The sequence below is a fragment of the Leptopilina boulardi genome, unplaced genomic scaffold, assembly GCF_019393585.1.
Source record: "Leptopilina boulardi isolate dan_hultmark-lab unplaced genomic scaffold, ZJU_Lbou_2.1 LbouV2_173, whole genome shotgun sequence".
NCBI classification, from domain to species: domain Eukaryota; kingdom Metazoa; phylum Arthropoda; class Insecta; order Hymenoptera; family Figitidae; genus Leptopilina; species Leptopilina boulardi.
Genome location: NW_026137722.1, coordinates 62,107 through 87,691, shown reverse-complemented (window position 1 = coordinate 87,691; position 25,585 = coordinate 62,107). Strand labels below are relative to the sequence as shown.

Below are 25,585 nucleotides of genomic sequence, written 5' to 3'. Positions count from 1 at the left end.
TCCAAACGAAAATTCAGCTTTTACCAATATAACTATTTTTGAAACGACTGCAATTCATGAAATTCGGAAAGAAAATAACGAAACAATTATTAATGATGTCAAAACTACGACACTACGAGTGATTATAGTATAATGACAAAAAAAGACTTAATAGTTAAGAACGAAATTATAAATATCCCGAAAATGAGTTTGAAAAAAAAGTCGAGAAAATTTTGAAATTATTAATAATAAAGTTATTTCCGACTTTGACAGTTTAATGATAAAACGAAAAATAACAAATGTTGACGAACTCCTCAAAGTAGATGATTTAGACGAATTTACTCCATTTAATGATAACCATTATAATGAGTTTGTTAAATGAAATAAAGCCATGCTCTGGTATGTACAAATGGGCCATGCATCGGTTGGCTATTCAAAAAAATTATAATCATTAGGGAAAGAAAATAATGACCTTTAGTCAGTAGTTTTCGTCGACAGTGTTCTCGATTGTGAAATATGCTCTTTCACAAAACTTAATAAACTACCATTCCAAAACCAACGAAATAAAGCCTCACGACCGTTAAAAATAATTCATTCCGATGTGATAAGCAAAATTTTTCCCCCTACACATCCTCATAATTATTAATACATTGTTGTTTTCATTGACGACTTTTCACGACTGGCTTTATCTTACCTTATGTAACAAAAAATTCTTCGAAGCTGCTTTTTCTTTAGGCTTGACTAACGATGATTACGAGCCTTGCTTATTCACTTGGCAACCTGGCAATTCGATAGTTATATAGTTATATAGTTATTGATTAATGTTGACGATATTTTGTTAGCCAGTACCGACAGTAAGAAAATGTTAGAAATCAAAAATAAGCTAATGACTTCTTTCGAAATGACTGACTTAGGCGAACCTAAACACTATTTAGGTATGGACATTCGAAGACAAAGAAACATGAAAACAATAACCGTTATTCAGAAAAATTAAATTGAGAAAATATTAACGAGATTTGGTTTTGAGAATGAATTTCACAAAAATACACCAATGACGACACAAAGAGTCCGACTCCCAAACTGTCTAGTCTCACAAACGAACCAAATTCTATCTTTTTCTAAATACTCAAAGTGTCTCGACCCCCACCTTACATTTACCCTCTCCATAGTTGAAAACTTGTTCCGCTAGAGCCGGCTCACAAAATATAGAAAGGCTCCAGGCCACTTACATTATATTCAATAAAACTTCTTAACCCCTTCACAGTCGATGACGTGTATACACGTCATGGCATAAGTGGGCTCAAACTGTCGATGACGTGTATAAACGCAAGCAGATTTGTGGCTATATAAACAGACATATTTGTCCCAAAATTGTTACTCGGGGGTTTTCGGGGTTTCTGATTACGAATCCGATGTCAGTTTTTTAAAATTCAAAATGGCGGATCCAATATGGTGGACGACTTTTTCAAAATTTAATGCGATTCGCTTGAAACTTGTTACTCGGGGGTTTTCGGGGACGCTGATTTCGAATCCGATGTCAGTTTTTCAAAATTCAAAATTTCACATCCAATATGGCGGACGACTTTTTAAAAAATTCATCGGATTCGCTTGAAACTTATTACTCGGGGGTTTTCGGTGTCGCGGATTACAAATCCGATGCCAGTTTTCCAAAATTTTGAAAATTCAAAATGGAGGATTGTTTTTTACTGTCTTGATTCACGTTTGTCATAGTCTGTACAGTACTGTCACTGTCTTTTTCGTTGAAGGGGATTGACTGTCAATTGTTTTCGTCATTGCTTTGTTTCTGAGTCATCTGCCATATTGGATCCGCCATTTTAAATTTTGAAAAACTGACATCGGATTCGTAATCAGCGACGCCAAAAACCCCCGAGTATCAAGTTTCAAGCGAAACTGATCAAATTTTGAAAAAGTTGTCCGCCATATTGGATCCGCCATTTTGAATTTTGAAAAACTGACATCGGATTCGTAATCAGCGACCTCAAAAACCCCCGAGTATCAAGTTTCAAACGAAACCGATTAAATTTTGAAAAAGTTGTCCGCTATATTGGATCCGCCATTTTGAATTTTCAAAATCTGATGGAAGATTCGTAATCAGCGACCTCAAATACAATAGTATACTTGATTGCGCAAATTTTAGTTTTTAAAAATGTTGGTGACATTTTGAGCCCACTTATGAGATTTGGGTCTCGACTGTGAAGGGGTTAATAAATTACATTATTTTTATTGAGAATAAAAAATGCAATGGTGAATATTTTATAATCGATGTTTTGTTTAATTTTGTTGTATAAAAAGATTATACTAAAATGGACAAAAAAATTTTTGTTATTAGTATTATCATAAAATTACTATTGGTTTTAATAACACTAATAAACAATAATTTTATGCTAATTATTAATTTGTGTAACATGATGTTTCCTAAAAATTATAAAGAAAACATGTAAGGAAAATAATTCTTTATTGGAAGTGCATATTTAGTATACTACCCTGAATTTTCCACCACCCTACCACTAGGGTGTGGTTTAGCGGGAAAGACACTTACTAAGACGCCTGGTCCCGAGCTCGGACACTTTGTGAGACCTGACTATATTACAAAACTTTCGAAAAAATTTCTTGACATTCCGTACCGTAAAACGATTGGTAGTCTGTGATATCTATCTGGTGCTAAACGTCCATTTATGACTTATGCGGTAAATGTTCTGAGTAGACATCAAATTAATCCGACCGAAAACGAATGGAAAATGGTTAAAAGAGTTTTCCAATACTTAAAGGGAATGAAATATTCAGGTCTTTTTGTAGGCAGACAAAATTAATTGTTAGTAAATTCAGATACGAGATTTGTGGACTGTAAAGATTCTATTTCGATATCTGGTTTTCTAATACGACTGTTTGGGGACACGATTGCTTGGCGAGCAAATAAACAAACTTATGTTGCTCTGTCAGCTTGTGAAGCCAAATTTGTTGCTAGGAGCCAAGCTTTTCAGGAATTAATTGCAACAAATAAATCTCTAATGAGAATTTTCGAGGAAAGTTTTCTGCCTGCGATTTTGAAATTGCAACAACGCTGCGACAATTTTTGAAAATACTAACTAACTTATAACAGATGTTCATGAAGACTACTTTAAAGAATGTGTTAAAAACGACCGTGTTACAAATGTATGGGTTTATACTTATGTAACTTTAACGACATTTATTGTTTTATAACTATTTAAAGAATTTACAAAATTCTTAATTGTTATTTCTTATCACTCGCACCTATGACAGAAATTAATTTTATTGCAGGTGTAACAGAAGTTACTTGTACTAAATTGATAAATTTAGGAAAGAGATAATGCAAAATTTCTTTAGTATTTATAGTTGTAAAATACGACAGTTAATTTCTGTTAAATTATTGATTCTAAGTGTTAATTTGCTTCTCTTGCAACCATTGAGTATCAGAAAAGAATTATGTTCTAACAAGTAACACTACCCAATTGTTACTCAACGATTAAGATCGGACTATGGGCATTTTGCACAGAATCGAAAAACATTTGACACGTGTATTTTTATTTTGGCAGACATGATGCTTCAAGGGTTGAAAATGAGGATTGAAATATTTGGATTTTTTATTACCACATATACAATAAAAATCACTATTACACAACAACACCATGAAAAAATCCCGAGTTGGACCTTTATCCTATGTATTTTGATACGCTGAACACGAATCAGGAGTCAGATTTGTTCCATCACGTCAGCAGTTTTTTCTAACCTCAAAAAACATGTCGGATTTCAAGGGTAAGTGGAATGTTTTTAAAGTTTAATGGTTTTACATTAGTATCTGGATGTTTTTTTGGTCCCTGATAACGAATCTGAAGTTAAAAACTTTAAATCCAATATGGTAAAATTAAAATTTTCAAAGAACATAATGGCGGATCCAATATGGCGGACGAATTTTTAAAAATTGTTAGATTTTAATGAAATTTATTATCTAGGGGTTTTTGGGGTCGCTGATTACGAATATAAAGTCCAATTTTCAAAATTTAAAATGTCGGATGCAATATGCCGCACGAGTTTTTTAAAGTCGTTAGAATTTTATGATAAAGGTTTAGGATAAAGGTCCAACTCGGGATTTTTTCATGGTGTTGTTGTGTAATAGTGATTTTTATTGTATATGTGGTAATAAAAAATCAAAATATTTCAATCCTCATTTTCAACCCTTGAAGCATCATGTCTGCCAAAATAAAAATACACGTGTCAAATGTTTTTCGATTCTGTGCAAAATGCCCATAGTCCGATCTCAATCGTTGAGTAACAATTGGGTAGTGTTACTTGTAAGTGAAAAGTCAAACTAACTTGCACCTATTGGCTATCAGGAAAGAATACAATAATTATTGCGAAAGAAAACTGAAGGGTCGCTCTACGACGTTATAGATTGCACCGGAACTTTGACGAGCTTTATGGAAAAAGCTCTTGTTTATATACTGGTCCCTGGGTGATTTAAAAATAAGATCGTTTTCCTTATATTGTAATGATCTACATCGCATATGACAATGAATCTTCTTCTTAGAATTCGTTCTCCTATATGCTCATAATAGGCTTTCAAACAACAAAGATCATGTTACATTTAAATCTTCACGCGTATAAACAAACAAGCTTGAACTTGTTTTAAATTCGCTTATATGTACCTCATTTTAAGCTCTTTATTCTCTCAATTTTATGGTGAAAACGAATGTCACGTCTCTTTTGACATCGATTTTGTTTTCACTCTCTATTCTATTAATATATACATATATAAAGACATTAAAATAAGACATATAGTTTGAAATATAGTAGAATTGTGATAGGATTATGTGAAATGTCTTTTTTTTAAAGAAAAAAAGGAAAATTGCGAAAAATTGTTACTGGGATGGAACATTAACACAAACTATCTCATCAAACGATAATATATATTGAACATTAATATTCAAAGGTAACGTAATGTACGACTGGTTATTAATAATAAAATTGTTTTTGATTTAGCTTACAGTGATAGTGATTAAAAAATTTGCCGTATTTAACAAAAATCGACGACTGGAAACCATTGAAGTTAATGACAGTGTCATTATTTGATCCAAGCCAATGACGATCTATTTAAGGACTATCAATATTCAAAGAGAACTGTGATCCTACGGAAGTTAAAAATTATTTGTTTTTGTATTTTAATATAACGTTTGACTATATCTTTTTATATTTTTCGAATTATTAGTTTTAAGAATTTTCTTTATAAAACTATTATAATTAAAATTTCGGGAGGGATAGTTAGATTTAAATATTCGCTGTAAATTTTACTCGTTTGACTCTAGCGGAAGTTTGTCCATGTGTTTGCAGTATGTGTACGTACTGCCTCATACTCTCTGTGTATCTTTTCGAATATCGATATCGATATTGTGTATCTTTTTTTCGATATCGATAAATATATAAACGATAGTTTTCGTACGTATTCTTTGTGTTTTATTGATTAAAACCTGTCGCAAATTAAGTGCATGCTAACACAATTATAAAATGTTTTCTAAGTTCAAATCCGCCAGAGGAGAACCTTTTTGTGCTCACTGAGCGCTCATTGCGAGAATCTGGAAAATGCCTTTTTTACGTTTGAAGGATTTGAAACTCAACTCATTTTGACAAAAGGAATAAAGACTACAACAATGTACCCGAATTTAGGTATGTATGTTTAATTTTTGTTATAAAATAAATTATTTCTAATTTTGACTAAATATGGGAGTAGTACATTTTAATTAATTTTTTTTACTCTTACCTTCCAGTCCCATGAACGCATTGGGATCAATTTGTCCTATTTGATTTCCATCGAGTTCTAACGAATTTAATTGCGTTAAATGTCTAAATGCCATGCCTGGTATTTCACGTAAGTGATTGTGTGCCAAACCAAGTAAATCTAAACACTTTAAACCTGAAAAAATTCATTTTCATTAAGAAATAATTTTAATGTAGTAAGTCATGTAAAATAATGTTGTTTCAAGGAGATTCCACAACAACTTGCTAATGCAGCTGTTCAAATATTACTTAAGTATTTGTTAGGGTGGGGGAGTTAAAAATAATAACAATATTACCTCAGATTATTTTAACCCTTTGAGGACCAAATGTACAAAATTTAACTGGCAATTTAATTAATTTAATTGGCAACATATACTTCTTATGGCATAGGAACCGCTCTTTCTTTTTACATCAGAAAAATCCGTGAATTAAAAAATAAGCAAATTACAGACAATTATTTTATAAAAACACATGACTTTTCAAGGTTTTTTTACTTTATAATATTTTTGAACAATGTACCATTTTAAAATATCTTGTCCAGGTATAAATAACGCATCAAAAATGTCTGACTTTTGACATGGTGACCAAGATTTAAAAAAATCAAAATTGCGCAAAAATACTGTAGATTAAAGTTTAATTTTTAAAAACAAATATGCATCTATTTTTAAAAAATTTTTAAACTCGTTGAATCTACTCGAAAATTGTTACTCGGGGGTTTTCGGGGTCGCTGATTACGAATCTGAGGTCAATTTTCAAAAATACGAAATGGCGAATCCAATATGGTGGATTTTTTTAAAAAAATCTTTTGAATTCTCTTAAAACTCACACCTCGAGAGATTTTAGGGTCGCTGATTACGAATCGAACAACAGATTTTTTAAATTTAAAATGGCGGTTCGAATATGTCGGATGTGAAATGTTGTGGAATTTGTATTGTATTCTATTTGTTTACTACGTTCTTTAGCCATCAAATTGATTAAACGTTGTCCAACTCCCTTCGCGTGGAGGTAAACGTAGATTAGAGTCTTTTTTATTTAAAAAAATTTTTTTTTTAATGTTTTTAGATCAAAAAATTTTTTTTAATTTTAAAATTTTTTTAAAATTGATGTCAGATTTGTAATCAGCGACCGCAAAAACCCCCGAGTAGTGAGTTTCAAGAGAATTCAAACGATTTTTAAAAAAAAGTCTGCCATATTGGATCCGCCAATTTGAATTTTTAAAAATCGACCTCAGATTCATTAGCCACAACGAAAACCCCCGAATAATGATTTTCGAGTGGATTCAATGAATTTTAAGATTTTTTAAAAATAGATGCATATTTTTTATCAAAAATTAAACTTTAATCTACAGTATTATTGCGTTATTTTGATTTTTTTTAAATCTAGGTCACCATGTCTGTGCCTTCATATGAAAATGGACTTGTTCATCAATTTTTATGCCAAGAGAACGACAGATTGTTGGTTTTCAAAATGCAACAACTGTGATGGAATATTGGTTGAACGGCTGCGACAATTTATTGATGGAATTCCATTAGATACTCCAGTGATATGGATGTTTTGGCGAAAAGATGATACTTCAAAACGAACTGAGAAGTACGAGGAATCTGGTACACTGGAAGACTTGCTTCTTCACATAACACAGTTATCGCCTCAATTTTTGCGGCATAGCTATTTAAGCGCGAGCAATGAGATATTTTTGACAAATACGATCTGCGAAGAGTATGAAATAATCAGTTTCATGAAGAGGCAGTGCTGCAAATTAATTTTGCTGAAAATTTTGTCTGCGTGGCACAGGACGAAGTGCAAAGTGCGCATTGGAATCAAAAACAGATAACTTTGTTTACTACTGCCCTTCATTAAAATAAACAAATTCAATCGAAGGTTTTTGTGTCTAAAAACTTGTCACACACAAAAGAAACCATTATTCTCTATATGTACATGTTTAGGATTTTAATCATTGAACATTATATAACTTAGAGAAAATTCCATAAATCTTTAATCTCGACACCATACACTAGGTTTTCTCAATTTTATTTTATTCAGCGCCAAAATTCACACTCACACACGCACGACACTCTCATTGTACGCGAACGACGCAACACACACCTTCAAATCTCACTCAGGCGACAACTCACACTTTGTCACGCATCAATCACTTGTAGTATCTCATTAGCATTCACCACGGAAGGAAGCTCTCGCATTAAGCAAAGCGTATTTTTTTTTTTTTGGTTGGTTTTTCTCAATGCTAAATTTTCAAATAAAGTGAACACCGTTTGTGCTCATTAAATTTCCTTTATTTTGTGTCCATTATAATTAAAACTATTATAAAGAAAAATTCAAACTTTTGTTTTCGACGCCACGGCGTGGTCAAGCCGTGACCAAATTTGCGCGCATCGCCTTTGTACATATCTTAAATAATCTAAATAAAATCGTTGTTTAATTTCACCTGAACACTTCTCATTCTTTTTGGCAAATCTCAAACAGTACATATTACTAAATGGACTGCCCAGCTCTGTAAAAATATTAAAAATTTGGAGTGACGGGCCTTCATCGCAATTTAAAAATAAATTTATTGCTGCAATCATTTCTTTACTTGAAAGCGAATTCGGAATAAAAATCTTCTGGAACTATTTTGCGACTTCTCACGGGAAAGGTTGCATTGATAGCATTGGCGCAACTACCAAAATGATTGTGAGGAAGCATATTTTGTCTCGTGAATGCATCGTCAAATGTGCTGCAGATTTTGTAGCTGCATTTAATCGTTCAAAATCAAAAATAACCGTCGAAGAAGTTACTGAATGTGATTTTTCCGATATAAATAACATTTTGAACACACCTGCGATGTTTAATAGTGCAAAAAGTGTCTGTGATATTACGGCAACTCACCAAATTCAGGTAATTAATGAAGTGATCACAAGTTTTCACATTTCAAAACATGGATACAACTTATAATTTTTATTGTTTTTCACTTTATAATTAAGTTTTCATGAAGTTTAATGAGTTTAATAAAAAAAAAATATTGTTGTATTTTGTTATTTTCATGTTAAATTAAAAATTTTTGAATATCTAATTATAAGTAAATAGAATTAATGTTATTTAATGTGAAATTAAACAATTAAAAACATTTTTAATAACCAATTTTGCTTTTTCCGTAAACGAAGATCGTACATGTAACGTAACAGTCCGGACATTTTTGTTTCTAAAAAATTTTTAAAAAAAATTTTTTGGCCTAATTGGAATTTACTTTATTTCTTCCATCCCAAAGCTACAAATTTATGCACTATCCGTTAAATACAGTCAACCAGAAGAGCAGATTTTTTCGAAAGTGTCGCACAACTTGAAAACCTACTTCTGAAATTGTATAACGTAACAGTCCATTTGAGACGTTCATAACTCTTAAGGGGGGAACACCAGTTGTAACTCAAAAAATAATGCTTTTTTCAAGAATATTTTCCAAAAGAACAATGAATCTTTTTAAAGAATACTATTTATTAGTTAAAAGTACATGTAAAAAGCTGTAATTTAAAAGAAAAAAAAAATTTTTTTAACAAAAACTTTTGGAGATATGAGCCATTGAAGTGGCGTCTTAAGAAAAAAGGCGAATTGCGGTGACCAGCATTCTGCAAGTATACTTCGTCTGAAATACAAAAATGAAATTGATTTACATTTATTATAAGATTATCTAGTTCGTGATCGAAGGATTTAAAAAAAAAAAAAAATTTGACAAAATGGCGACCTGTCAAAGTCAAAAGTATGATTTTCGTTAAAAAAATACGGTCGATTTTCAGCTATATAAAAAAAAGTTTTGATTAAAAAAAAAAATCCTTCGATCACGAACTAGACTTATATGTGTAAATGAAGCACACTAAATTTTAAATAAATCGGTTTAATGGTATTCGAGTAATCGTGGTCACCGACTTGGAAAATGTCATTTTGAGAAAAACGCATTAAAAGTTTCAACTTACTTTTTTTTGTTCAGAAGAAATTTTGTTTCTAAGTTACAAAGAGTCATCGATTCCTGGACCATATAATAACTCTTCCGCAGTGGTTGCCGTTTCTAAATCATAGGAAAAGGCCATCTGTCGTTAGGGTCAGGTATGGCTGGCCACCTTGTATGAAGCCACGGGACGCGCCGCTGCAGTGTTCTGTATATCTCATTTATTTTTCACCGGATCAACTTTGAAATTTACAGACACATTTCTAAATATGTATACTTTAAGAAAATGCACCAAAAAAAAAATCGATTTTTCGAAAGTTACAACTGGTGTTCCCCCCTTAAATCACAACGCGTACAGAAAAATTTATATAAACAGAAAATGTCACTACTGATGTCCAATTTCGGATTTAAATATAATAAATATTAAAATTATACAGTTTCATGCGTTTCCATTAAGGGGTTTCCTAAATTTTTTTGCCCTAAAATAGAAGGTTTTTAAAAGATCGTGTACTCATAAGTTTTAAAATATAATTGATCAAAAGTTTTTACATGTTACTATATACGTCAAGAACTATTTAAAAAAAAATTGCGATCTTAAAAAATATTATTATGCTCCTTCTACAGAGGTCGCTATGTATACTGGTCAAAATCAAAGTCCTTTACGGTAACCACTGTAGCTCATCGCAGAATCATCTAAAATAAAAAAATCAAACGTGATTTTAAAGTTTAAGACCTAATACAGGTCCTAAACCTCGAGATATTAAAAAAAATCAAAAATTAAAAAAATGGCAAGCTTTGGAACCCAAAAAACTGAAAAAACACCATTTTTTTGACAATCAATCACTCACAAAAACCTGATTATTGAATATTTTAAATATATTAGAGGTTTAGGACCTACAAAAACTTCCACTGAATCGAATGCAACTTGAATTTTTGAAATCGGACAAACGGTTTTTGAGTTCTACTGGTTACCATTTTTAAATATAGTGTTTTGAGAAAAAAGCGTTTAAAGTTTTGATATCAAAAGGTTATAATTAGTCAAGCAGAAGTAACTAAATCAGCTTGAAAATTCTTACTCAGGGGTTTTTGGGGTCGCTGATTACGAATATGATGTCAGATTTAAAAAATTCAAAATGGCGGATCCAATATGGCGGACATGAAAGTTAAAAATCAATTGCATTTACTCGAAACTTGGTACTCGGGGGTTTTTGGGGTCGCTGATTACGAATATGATGTCAGAATTTAAAAATTCAAAATGGCGGATCCAATATGGCGGACGAAAAATTTTAAAACTAATCGGATTTACTCGAAACTTGGTACTCGGGGGTTTTTGGGGTCGCTGATTACGAACATGATGTCAAAAATAAAAATTCAAAATGGCGGATCCAATATGGCGAACGAAAATTTTAAAACTAATCGGATTTGCTCGAAAATGATTACTCGGGGGTTTTTGGGGTCGCTGATTACGAATATGATGTGAGAATTTAAAAATTCAAAATGGCGGATTCAATATGGCGGACGAAAATTTTAAAACTAATCGGATTTGCTCGAAAATGATTACTCGGGGGTTTTTAGGGTCGCTGATTACGAATATGATGTCAGATTTCAAAAATTTTAAATATTGCATCCAATATAGTGGATAATTTTTTCTAAATATAAACTATTTACTTACAAAAGCATTAATCTGCTATCCCTGGTCCGTAGAGAAGTCCTGAAGCTGCTTCGAGTGTCTCATCGTCAAGCTGTCTCTGTTTTTTCCTTGCTATTCTGCCTTCTTGTGATTCTGAAGATGCGCGCTTCTCCGCTGCTAGAATTCTCTTTTCATCTCGTTTATTTGCAAAATCAACTGCAACTGGACCGATGTCACATCCCATGGTGTTCATGATTTTTAGAAGCGTTTGATTACCTTCGTTGAATACTGAAAGTGCAATCCAGGTCACCATTTTGACAATTTTATGACCTGTGTAGTGTGTTTTCGGTAACATAGACCAAAGCAAACCGTTAAAACTTTCATTATTGTTTTGCGTATTTCTACCTAAACAGCGTGTTAAAAGTTCCGAATTTGTCAAACTTTCATACACAGGTACAACAAATTCTTGAGCTTCAGAACTTAAAGCTGGTTTGTGAACGTACTGCTTATTGTTTTTTTGTGCTTGTAAATAGCCACACCAACTAACATTGCAGTTTTGATGTTGCGGTTTGTCATCAGTCGAGATCTTATGGTAGAAAGTTGCCCAAATTTCTTTTTTCATGTCATCAACAGAGTCAGGATGCCTTTGTATTGACAGACCATAGTATAACGACATCTCTTTCATAACTTTTTCTGTAAGTTCAGTAGTTTTTACCTGCGGTTTGGCAGCTTTTTTGTTCTTTTTAAGATTTTTTTTCGTTCCTTTCTGCAGCTTTTCTTCTTCCTTTTTTTTAAACTTTTTCTGCTCTGTCAAACTTTTTTTAACTTCCTTCAAACGTCGAAACATACGTTTTCCCACATGTAGCACACATTCGAGTTTTTGTACGATGAAATTTTCGTATGGCTGTGCATTCAAGAGATTAGAGAACGTTTTTGAATCTCCATCTCCAATATAGTGAGAATATTTAACGTTGTGAAGCTTTTCTGACCGCTGAAACATGGATATCATTCCATTGACTTCCATGCCTCCTGAACTTCCTTCAAAGTTTGCAGAACACTCATCTGCATGCTCTTCTTTCCAGATTTCAAATTCTGTTGGGTTCAATTCTTTTTTCTTGATTTCACATCGTTTACAGTATTTTGATGATATAAATACATCTAAAACTTTTCCACTATATTTTCCTATGAGACTACAGACACCAATCAAAGAAGAAAAACCTCTCTTAGCCCAAGTCCCATCACCTGAGACAGTCAGTTCGTCTTTTTTGAATCCTTTATTGGCGTTTAAAATTTGTTCTTCTTCACCTGCTTTTTTTATAACCAGATTTTTTACACATTCGGTTGCAATTTTTATATCATCAATTGCTTTGTAATAAAAATATTCAGAGAAGTTATTGGTCAAATCCATCAGGGAACAAAACAGTTGAAAGCCATAGACGCCAACTCCTAGCAAACGCATGACAAAAACAATTTTTTTATTGACTTCATAATCTTTTTCTACGCGTTTGCATGAGTCAATATATTTTTTTCCACATCCACATATTACCACCAGTTGAAAACCAAGACCCTTTGGATTGTCCTTTTCAAAACTCACATCTTTATCACACAATTTGCACTTCACGAAAGTTGACAAAGTAAAAAACACATGAGCAAAAGAAATAAGGCAATACTGTAAAGTTGCGTTGCATGGAACTTGAAATGTCTTAGAGGTTTTTATTTTGCGTCCAGATGCACTTTTCACATTATCGTTTCTTGGTTTAGTAAATTGATTACCTTTAAAAACTCTTTTACGCTTTTGAAACTTTACTGGAGAATTCCTACTTCCTTTTTTACGCATTGTGTCAAACGGTATGCACAAAATCAAAATGGCATGAGTTTATACATAAAATACAGTTAAAAATTAAATTTTTATTAGAAACGTCATAAAAACGAATACTGACGCTCGCAGTGCTAGCTATCGTCACGAATTATTTCTTGGGGATGAAACTAATTGAATACAGGGTTTTGTGGTACACAAGTTTTTGACTCATGGTCAAGTAATCAATCACATCTGCTTAAAATTTCAAAACGCTTATACGAACTTCTTCTGAATGTTTGTGATATTCAGATACACAAAACAGACATAAAAAATCTCAAAACACTAGTATAATGTAAAAAACACTCCCTCTAAAATAAGTCTCAAGTGAATATGATGAATTGTCCGTACTGGGTCCATGACCATGTCGGGTTTATTATCAGTAAACCAAAAAACCTTTTTTATATTTGAATTTTCGAATTCTGTCATCATATTCGTAATAAGCGACCCCATAAACCCTTTGAGTAAGAATTTTGAGCCAATCCAAGCATTTTTTAAAATTTGTCCGCCATCTTGGATCCGCCATTTTGAATTTTTAAAATATGACTTCAGATTTGTAATCATCGACCTCAAAAACCCCCAAGTAGTAAATTTCAAGCAAATCCAAGCATTTTTTAAAAACTCGTCCGCCATATTGGATCCGCCATTTTGAAATTTGAAAAATGGACACCGGATTCGTAATCAGCGACCCCATAAACCCCCGAGTAGGACATTTCGAGCCAATCTAAACACTTTTTAAAAAACTTGTCCGCCATATTGGATCCGCCATTTTGAATTTTTAAAATCTGACATTAAATTCGTAATCAGAGACCCCAATAACCCCCGAGTAACGAATTTCAAGCAAATCCATTCGCTCGGTTTATCGTGGGCACGAGAGGGTTAATTATACGATCTGTAGACGCATATATATATATGTATTTTGTTAAATAACTTAAGATTATGAGCGAATTACGATCTAATGATTTAACCACACATTCTTAACATACTTTCCTATCAAAAAATGAAAAAAAAAATTCGATTTTTTTGACCAAAAAAATTTAGGAAACCCCTTAAGAAGTACGTACCGATGTAACGTAACAATCCGCGATTTTGACCATATATTGAAGACCTACATTTAACTAATATAATGATAATTTAGTTCATGGTATTATTTTGTAACTCATTTGCGAAATAACGATTCATTTGCAAATAATTTATAAGAAAATACTTTTACATAAATAATTATTAAATAATTTTGAAACACTAATTAAATATTCATAATCTGAATAATAATATGTGCGTGTTGTGTTTGGTATTATAAATATAAGAATAACAATTATTATTTTATAATAAATAATAATAAACAAAAATTTTAAAAATTTACGAAAATTCCGTCCCTAACAGACGCTTACATTATTCCGACGATAGACTCCATAGTATACAAAGTTGAGGAAGTTGATCTAAAATGGGCATAGAACCAAAATCCAATGGCAGAAGAGAGCAGAAAGTACACGACCTTTGCCATCGCTGGCTTAAAACTATGGCCGTTAACCTATGAACGAGTAATTGATGCTCTTTTTTGACCGAAATTCGAACTACACGTGTTTGACTATATCGACGATATAATAATAGTGACAGATATTTTTGACAAACCCTTGAAATGGCTGAGATAGTTTTAATGAAATTGGCAGAATCAAACAACTTAAGAGATTTTTGGGCATGGTGGGATGGTACTCGAGGTTTATCAAAAACGATAGCGAAATCAAGATACCTCTCCTTAAATTGCTCAAGAAGAGTTGAGACTGGGAATGAGGTGAGGAGCAACAAGAGGCTTTCGACAAGTTGAAGAATAAGCTTACGACAGCGCCAGAGTTGGCCCGTCCCAATTTAAGCAAGACAATTACCATCATATAAGATGTGAGTAACTTTGCTATCTGAGTTGACTCAGGAGTTTAACGAAAGTAAACATCCTGTGATGTATATTAGCCGTGTTCAGACAGAGGAAGAACGAAAGTATTGCGTCACGGAGAAGGATTGTTTAACGTTACCTTAAAGGGGCCTTAAAGGGGATAAGAAACTTAAGAGACCCGAGTGATCGACTTGCGAGTTGGGCACTGGAAATGCAGATCTGGAATTTTGAGATCAACTACAAGAGAGGTGCATTGAACCAAGTCTCGGATGCATTGTCCAGAAAGAGCGAGGAAATTTAGCATGACCATCTCTATCGACATAGGAGTGATCCGTTACTCCTTCCGACTGTTGGCGACGAGGATGGTTGGTAACTAGTCGTACCTGAGGAGTACAGAGAGAAGATTCTCCACGACGGCCATGGATTGACGTCGACACGTCTTTTGTGCGTAGAGAAAACATATAATCGAGTAGCTAGAGAATATTACTGGCAAGGAATCTGGAATGATGTCCACCAGCATGTCACTCGATCTCCCCAATGCCAGCTTCACAAGGCCTCACAAGCAGAACCGGCAGGGTTAATTGGACAGAGGATAGTTAAGCGACCTTGGGCAGTGGTGGCAGTAAACACGATGGAGTTTTCACGAAGCAAGAGCAGGTGTAAATATCTTGTGTTCTAGGATCTTTTTTCGAGATAGGTTGAGGTGAAGCCATTGCGATCAACTGATAAAAAGTCGGTGCCCAATTCAAAGAATTTGAAGAATTGGTCCTCTTTGGATAGGAAACCCCTGACTTTTTTTTAACAGACAATGAGAAGGAGAACACTGATGTCCCACATGGGTACAGCAGACGTCTCATAAGACTTAACACCACTACTGTGAGAAGCTCTCTCACATTGGTTCTGCAGGGTGACTATAGTTAGTGTAGCACAGCGTGACTATAGCTAGTCCAGCAGATCACCCAAAAACTTTTCCGTGATGACCGTAATCGTCGTAAGGGGATGTTGGTGATAAGGGGTGAGTCATCCCTCAAACGTGGGTGACCTAGTACTCCGTAAATTACTCATGTCATCGAGTAACAAGAGTCGTCGTATCCTTAAAATTCATATCTCCGACCTTAAACGATATCTTCCCTCGTGAGTTTAGTAATTTTTACTAATTATTATCTAATTTTAGATTTGAAGAGGAGTATCGATAAGGGTACTAAAGGAGAAAGGGGAAGAAATCAACGACACAGACTTCAGCGAGAAAGAGTGTCATGATCAGAGGATAAACGACGAAGGACGAAGCGCCATCGTCCAGAGACACAGTGGGGCCAAAAACACGTCCGTGGACAAATTAACTTAGAGCCTACAAATTTCAACCGATTTTGACGTTCTTTGAATTGACTTAAAGGTAATAAAATTCCACACAGCGCTGTCGTTTTTGTTTTTTTAAAAAAAAATTTTTTCTATTGTTTATTTATTGTTAAAGTTGAAAAATTTTTTTTTTCTTCTCTAAAAACTACATAAGTTTTTCAAAAAGGACGGTATTACATCAACAAAGCCTAAAATTGTTAAAGCATTGATTTGAGAACATTTTCTGAGATTTAAATAATTGTTTAAAAATTTTTTTTAATTGTTATTAACAAATTAGCGGACTAAAGACGATTTAATTGTTTTTTTACTTTTAGCAATTGAAATGCATGTAATCTTTTGTATTTAAGGGCCAAAAGTAATTAACATTGAAAATAATTATTATAAACTAATTATTGTTATTTTTTAAACAATTTTTATAAACAATTTTCTTTATCTTAGTTCTTTATAACTAAATTATTTAAATATTGTGTTCAGTCTACTATATTATTACTCAAGATGAACAAATATTGCTAAATTTTGACAATTTTCAACTTAGCTTTGTTTAAACAACTCTTAATTAACAAATACACAATGACGTTGTTTTTAGTTGTTTCAAATTCGTTTTTTTTCAAGACTCCTTCCCACGTGAAAAAGTTCCCGGAAGACTCCCGGGAATCTCCCGGGAATTTCTCAGAAAAAATTCCCGCAAACTTGTTAACCCTTACGTGAAGCATTGTAGGTGTCTCTGAAACAAAAAACTTTTGTTTAAGGCGTAAAAAATTTTTGTAAGTATTTAAAAAGTTTCATTTAACACTAGGAAGTACCCAGAAGCATATTTAAAGTTTAGGTTATGAAATTTCAAATTCAGACAATTTTGTTGGTATTTTTGTATGTTACGTTTAATACTTCGAGAATGTTTTATAGTTAAAAAAAATTAATCAAAATGTTTTATTCTGTAATTTAGTAAATGTCTGTACATAAAAGTTTAATAAAAATTAAAAAAATCAACGATATTTTTGAAGATATTTTGGTTGTTTTTCAAGAATTAAAAATATAAATATAAATTGATAAATAAATAATCAGAAGAAAAAATTTTAATTATGATAAAAACTTTTTGTTTGAAATTACATGGAATAAATAATTAACTGATTTATATTTAATTTGACAGAGACAGTTGATAAAAATCAATTGACCTAGGAGCAAATATTTAAAGGTTAATTGAAGATATTTGATTTTGACTGAGTTTAGGTAATATGATAATTGCTTCTCGTAAACGATTGAGCTGTTTAACATAATCTTCCCTGAAAAAGTTTATGAAAACGACCTGAACACTAGGAAAGTATTTTGAAACTTCCTAGTGATCATTTATCACGTTTTAAGGTTAACTTGTTCCAGAAGTTGACGAAAAATTACCCTGAGTAATCATAGGTACCTGGAATTCTCTTGTAGCGATCGTCTTTCATATTTTAGGGTTTTCTTCCTCGAAGAAGTTATCGAAATTTAACTAACTTTTAGAGAAGTACCTGGAGAGATCCTAGTAATCGACTATTGATTTTTTTTCAGTTTAATACATTGGAAAATGTCGATTAATTACCTGGATCTCAGACTGAAACCTTGAATAGGTTCCTATAAGTAATTAACATGCAAAATATGATTAACCTAAACTTTAAATATGCTTCTGGGTACTTCCTAGTGTTAAATGAAACTTTTTAAATACTTACAAAAATTTTTTACGCCTTAAACAAAAGTTTTTTGTTTCAGAGACACCTACAATGCTTCACGTAAGGGTTAACAAGTTTGCGGGAATTTTTTCTGAGAAATTCCCGGGAGATTCCCGGGAATCAACTCCCGGGAAATTCCCGGGACTCTCCCGGGAACTTTTTCACGTGGGCTTAATTTTTAAATATTTTTATATTACACCGTCCGACACGATTTTTCACACATGAAAAAATCAATGATTTTCAGAAACACCAAAAAAAAGATACCCGTGTCTGTCCGTTTTGCTAGATCAGGTCATTTTTTGCTTTTAGGGGTAAAATCAACCCTTAAATGAAAGGTGATAGGAAATCTTGTACAAATAAATAATTTTTTATGAAACCTGGTATCTCGGGGTTTTCCGGGTCGCTGATTACGAATCTGATGTCGGATTTTCAAAATTCAAAATGGCGGATCCAATATGGCGGTTGAAATTTATAATAATTCACCAATTCATTTGAAAGTTGTTACTTAGGGGTTTTTGGGGTCGCTGATTGCGAATATGATGTCAGATTTTCAAAATTCAAAATGGCGGATTCAATATAGCGGTCGAAATTTATAAAAGTTCATCGAATTCACTTGAAACTTGTTACTTGAAGGTTTTTGGGGTCGCTGATAACGAATATGATGTCAGATTTTAATAATTCAAAATGGCGGATCCAATATGGCGGTCGAAATTTATAAATATTAATCATTTTTTATAAAACTTGGTGTCTAGAAGTTTTTGGGGTCGCTGAGCACAAATCTGAAGTCAGATTTTTAAAATTCAAAATGGCAGATTCAATATAGCGTTTGAAATTTTTAAAAATTCGTCGAATTCACTTGAAACTTGTTACTTGAAGGTTTTTGGGGTTGCTGATTACGAATTTGATGTCGGCTTTTCAAAATTCAAAATGGCGGATCCAATATGGTGGTCGAAATTTATAAATGTTTTTATGTTGTTATTATTATTATTATTATTATTATTATGTTATTATCAGCGACCTCAAAAGCCCCTAGACATCAAATTTTATAAAAAATAATTAATATTTATAAATTTCGACTGCCATATTGGATCCGCCATGTTGAATTTTCAAAATCTGACATCATATTCGTTATCAGCGACCCCAAAAACCTTCAAGTAACAAGTTTCAAGTGAATTCGACGAATTTTTAAAAATTTCAAACGCTATATTGAATCTGTCATTTTGAATTTTAAAAATCTGACATCATATTCGCAATCAGCGACCCCAAAAACCTTAAAGTAACAAGTTTCAAGTAAATTCGATGAACTTTTATAAATTTCGAACGCCATATTGAATCCACCATTTTGAATTTTGAAAATCTGACATCAGATTCGTAATCAGCGACCCGGAAAACCCCGAGATACCAGGTTTCATAAAAAATTATTAATTTGTACAAGATTTCCTATCACCTTTCATTTAAGGGCTGTTTTTACCTCTAAAAGCAAAAAATGACCTGATCTAGCAAAACGGACAGACACGGGTATCTTTTTTTTGGTGTTTCTGAAAATCATTGATTTTTTCATGTGTGAAAAATCGTGTCGGACGGTGTAATATAAAAATATTTAAAAATTAAGGAGTCTTGAAAAAAAACGAATTTGAAACAACTAAAAACAACGTCACTGTGTATTTGTTAATTAAGAGTTGTTTAAACAAAGCTAAGTTGAAAATTGTCAAAATTTAGCAATATTTGTTCATCTTGAGTAATAATATAGTAGACTGAACACAATATTTAAATAATTTAGTTATAAAGAACTAAGATAAAGAAAATTGTTTATAAAAATTGTTTAAAAAATAACAATAATTAGTTTATAATAATTATTTTCAATGTTAATTACTTTTGGCCCTTAAATACAAAAGATTACATGCATTTCAATTGCTAAAAGTAAAAAAAACAATTAAATCGTCTTCAGTCCGCTAATTTGTTAATAACAATTAAAAAAAATTTTTAAACAATTATTTAAATCTCAGAAAATGTTCTCAAATCATTGCTTTAACAATTTTAGGCTTTGTTGATGTAATACCGTCCTTTTTGAAAAACTTATGTAGTTTTTAGAGAAGAAAAAAAAAATTTTTCAACTTTAACAATAAATAAACAATAGAAAAATTTTTTTTTTAAAAAAACAAAAACGACAGCGCTGTGTGGAATTTTATTACCTTTAAGTCAATTCAAAGAACGTCAAAATCGGTTGAAATTTGTAGGCTCTAAGTTAATTTGTCCACGGACGTGTTTTTGGCCCCACTGTGAGAGAGGACTTTCAAACCCCCAAGGACGGTGGTCTGTGTTATACTTGCAACTGTTATTGTCTGAGGAGGTTTGCTTTAGAGTTTTTCTGGCATCAATCTCGCCGCTTCCAACAATTAACAAACCTGTGTAACATTGGTCAATAAGCAATAAGCATCCCAAAATGCCGAATGGTTCAATCGTGATGTTCCAATAGGCTAATGGAAAAAGGATGGTGGCTTCGGCACATGTTGCCGCTTGCCTTGACCTGAAGTAGTTCCGAGTTTTTCGGAAATCAGTACCTTCCGGTTTGTTTTAGCATATATGTGGTGCATGTTGTCGTATTTAAACGGTAACCGACCGCCAGTATGGCCTCCGGTTCCCCGGTTACTGGAAAGTGGTACTCATACCTGAGTAGAATGGTACCATGGGACGTGTCTGGAGCCCAGGAGACCCTTAGATCTGCGCCAGGCATTGGATATGGATTCGTGGTGGCAGTGGTAAGCCCACATCGCTCACGGTTAGCGTGCGTTAGTACGTGGCAAAACGTCTTTCGCATTCGGTGTGTAAGTTGCATTAACTCTGCATTAATTCTGCGTCATCGGTGCTGGTTAGGCATTAACTCTTGACTCCGTGATCATGGGGTCCATGTGGGTATACCTGTACAGGGAGATCTCGCACCTAAAACTACTAGGCTAGTGTATATCTCGCCATGATCCGGTCGTAGAAGTATTTCCAAAATCGGAACTCACATAGAGCCATTTATGTTAAAGTAGAGGCGGAAAATGGATAACGGTTAGATATTTAAATTGGATTCTTTTAGGAAGTCGAAAACGTAAAATATAATTGTTGGAGAAGGATAATTTAAGAAAATGTCACTTATAAACGGAGGAATGCATTTAAATGCTTTCGAGAGCAGGCGAATTAATTTAGGACGAAATTGGTCGAATCTAGAACAGTTCCAGAGAACATGTTCTAGGTCTTCGTTTACTTAGGGGTTACAAGGGCAGGCAGGAGAATTGACAATATTTTTTATAAATAGACTTTCCTTAAGAGAGTGATGGTTGCTTCTCGTACGGCAAATTGAAACAATTTGTTTTCTGTCTATGTGGAACGAAGAAAACCAAGGTTTTCTTAGAGGTCGATAGAATCGTTTTGTGTAAAAAGCACCAAAATTAATACCTCTCGTTACGAAATAATCATGACATTTGTCACCTAATTGTTCACGAAAAGAGCTCACAAAATCTAAAAAAGGGAAACCGAAATTTAAGATTGGAGAGTTAGTTGATGCCAACTTAGCGGCTTCATCGGCTAATCAAGTGTGATTTAATGTTACTGGGGTTAGGACATGAGACGCTTTTTAAAACACTCAAAGAATCAGAAAAAATTGCAACCTTTTTGAAATTATTATCTTTGATAAAGTCTAAAGTAGTTAAAATTGCGATAGCCTCAATAGAGAAAATAGATGCGTGATTGCTTATTTTCCAGGATTGCATGTGTTGTTCTGATGGGCAAACGGAAGCGCATCCTGCCAGTCTTCCATTTTCAGATTTAGAACCGTCAGTATAGAAACACAAATAATCATTAAAGTTATTGTCTAAAAAATCTTTAAAAAGAAAAGAGGGACTAACAGAATTTTGAATGGTAAAACCTAAGTCGGTAACTATTTGAGGATTAACGATACGATACGATACGATTTATTGATATGTTGACTGAAATCTCTAGCTGTTCGAAAGGCAATAAGGAGAGTAAAGGTATTTCAAAATTCCATATCGGTTTCTCTGAGTAGTAATTTCCAGTCGATTGTCAATTTTGTTTTATTAAAGGGTGACTGAGATTCGAGAGAGTTTTAATGATATATTTTTTTGCTAGAAAATTAAATCTGAATTTAAGAGGCGGTTCGAAAGATTCCGCCAGCATAACATTGATAGGAGTAGACATTCTGTAACCAAGGGCTAATCTGATGGCTTGATTTCTAAGCTTTTCAAGTTTGGTAAAGATAGTGTGATTTTTAAAATTGAAAATATGTGAACCATATTCCAAGCAACTTCGTATCAGTGCTCTGTAAATTGTAAGAAGAATTAGAGGGTGAGCACCCCACCAATTTCCTCTCAAAACCTTTATGATATTTAGAATTTTGCAAAGTTTCTTATAAAGATATTTAAAGTGACAGTCAAATGTTAATCTGTAATCGAGAATAATTCCAAAAAATGTAACTTCTGTGGAAGGAAATATATCAGCATCGTTTATTCTAAGGCAAAGAGTAGAATCCTCTAAATTAATTTTTAGTTTATTGAATACTAATAGTTTTGTTTTTTCTGGGCAAATTTCTAGACCTCTATTAAAGAGAAATGTCGAAAAAATATTCAGGCAATCTTGAAGTAATCTTAAGCATTAATGAGGGTATCTAACAAGTATAGCAATGTCATCAGCAAACTCAGCCAAAATGCAACCTTGGGGCAGAAGGCCAGAAAGTTTGCGTGTATAAGTGGAGTAAAGTATTGGACTCAAAATGCATCCCTGGGGAAGTCCTACGGTGCTGATTATAGATTCTGTTAGTTCGCCGTTAATATTGAAATAGATGTTTTTACGTGCTGTGACATTGTATACGAATTTTGCAATTTTCTCTGAAATTCCAAGTTCTTTCAGATCTTCCATTAAAATTAGAGAAACCACATTCGGAAACGCTCCCTTAAGATCAAGAAATAAACCTGCTGTAACCTCGCCTTCTGCAAATCCAGTAAAAATTTCGGTGGTAATAAGAGATAAATTATCCACGCAGGATTTACCTTTACGGAATCCAAATTGAGAGGGTGATAAATGAAAATTATGTTCCAAAAACCAGCTAAGTCTGTTAAATATAAGTTTTTCCATTAACTTAAGCAAACACGAGGCAAGAGCAATAGGTCTAAATTTACCTGGGGTGGATTTTGGAATGAAAAATATCAAAAACTCGTTCCAGGAAGGAGGCACAGTGCTTGACGAAAGAATGTTGTTATAAATGTCCAATAATATTAACTTTGCTTCTGTAGGGAGAACTTGAATTATTTTGTTGTTAATTTTGTCTAAGACTGGCGAGGATTTTAGTTTAATAGTTCAAATCGCTATATTTAGTTCCGAAATGTTGAAAGGCTTACGCCTGGTTGATCTTTTATTGTTAATTTTATCATTGTTATTATTATTATTATTATTATTATTAAAGTTATAGTTTCTATTATTTCGAGAATTTTGTGGTGAAGTGAAAAGAACGGCTTCATCTATGCATTCAACAAATACTTTTTAGCTTGAAATTGGGTTAGTTGCTGGAGAAATTTCTTTTGCTCTAGAAGTTAAAGAATTTCTTAAATTAGAAGAAAAAACGGCCCATTCAGTTTTCTTAGATTGTATTTGTGGGAATAAAATTTAGATATAGGAATTTGTACATCCAAATTAGTCATCACAGGATAATTGTCACTTCCCATAGAATCATCCTAAACATCTTGTGTACAGCGTATAAATAACTGAGAGCTAACAAATGTTAGATCTAAGATTGACGGAGACTAATTTCGTCTATTAAAAAATGTACTTTTACCGGAATTTAGACAAATAAGGTCTAAATCCTCTAGAGCCGAAAAAAGTGCTTCACCATTTGGACAAAATCGAGAACTACCCCATAAAAAGTGATGGGAGTAAAAATCTCCTGCAATAAAGATTTGAGAAGGATTTACTACGAGAGTAAATTGTAAAAATTCCTCCATGTGTTTTCCGAGATTCTTCTGACATCAGAAGGGACTCTATAAATATTAACAATCAATAATAATTTGCCCATTGACGTGTCAATTGAAATTGAGAGAGGTATTCTCAATATTGAGAACAGTTGAAACTCTGGTAAAGTTAATTTCTTTTCTGATTGCAATTACTAGACCTCCCTTATTAAAGTTTAGTCTATCAGCTCTAATGATGTTAAAATGTGAATTTAATGAAAATGATGTGTTAGGTTTTAAAAAAGTTTCACATAATAAAAGGATATCAAAATCTTGTGATATAGATAAAATGTCACTTTTATTATTAGTGACACCGCAACAATTCCACTGTAGTATTTTTAAGTTGTTTAAATTATCCATTTTAGGGTTTTGAGAAAGAATTGGCTAGAGACATAACATTGGCGGAAATATTGTTAACAATGGTAATGGATTCCTTAGATTTAGGCGACGAGTCGACAGAAATGACGTTCAGAAGATTTGTGAGGTTAATAATTAGATTGTTTATTATCGTCTTTGTATCCAGATCCGAAACATTAGTTTCAGAATGGGATGTTGATTCAGGGGCTGAAGGAGTTTTTCCGAATTTTGGTGGGTGGAGAGCGAAACCCTTAGAAAGGGTATCAGGAAGTCTTGTTGAGTATAAATGTACGAAGGGGTGTTTGCTCTTTGTGTTACCACTTGTAACTTACAAAACCAGAACTTTTAACTTCTACTATACAATTTTTATACTTGGCATTCAAAATTTTCGCGTAAGTCAATCTATTCAATTCTTTGTTCGTTTTGTCTGGGGTGGAATTATCAATTATGATCTTGCATTCTCCTTTCTGCAATTCATCGTACCGGAATTCAATCAGAGATTGACTATTGGCATTACTTTGCCTATTGTAATTCTCTTGAGAACTTAAACCGTTCGGATCGTCTTCACACATCATTTGGTAAAAAATATGAGGTCAGCTGCTTGAAAAACATCAAGTGGATTATTTTTTGAGAACAATGAGTTGTCTATCAAGAAAGGGCTTGTTTTCCCACCATCTACAGTGGACATGGCTCTACGAAAATGGATCACTGCTCAAATGGGCGGGCCCTAGGCGTATGGACGCCGTTTTGAGGTTAGAAAGTTCAATATGAAAGTTTCTCGTTTGGTTTGCACTCGCGTAAGAAAATTCGCGCCAGATTATTTCAATGCCAATAATCACAAACTCGAGAAAGACCGTATTACGGGGCGAACTCCAAATTTGAATCGAATAAGGCTAAAATACTTTGGAAGAGAGCACACTCTCAGCTCGTCACATCTCCCCACAATTATCTAAACAGAACTTTGCCAGTGTAAACAGATACGCGGCGCGGTATAAGTCGACCACCTCGACACGCGCGCCGACATAAAAGTTTTGATATTTAATATCTCGAAAACAAAAAAAATCGGCATTCTG

At 33.2% G+C, this 25,585-nt stretch overlaps 1 protein-coding gene across 1 annotated transcript in view; it reads right to left on the bottom strand.

The window, feature by feature from the left end:
- Window positions 1-5,854, bottom strand: part of LOC127277674 (leucine-rich repeat LGI family member 3-like) — a 380,758-nt gene extending 374,904 nt beyond the window's left edge. The window contains exon 1 of the mRNA XM_051298972.1: window positions 5,774-5,854. The gene's annotated coding sequence lies outside the window, so the exon portion shown is untranslated. The remainder of the gene's footprint in view (window positions 1-5,773) is intronic.
- Between the last annotated feature and the right edge of the window lie 19,731 nt (window positions 5,855-25,585).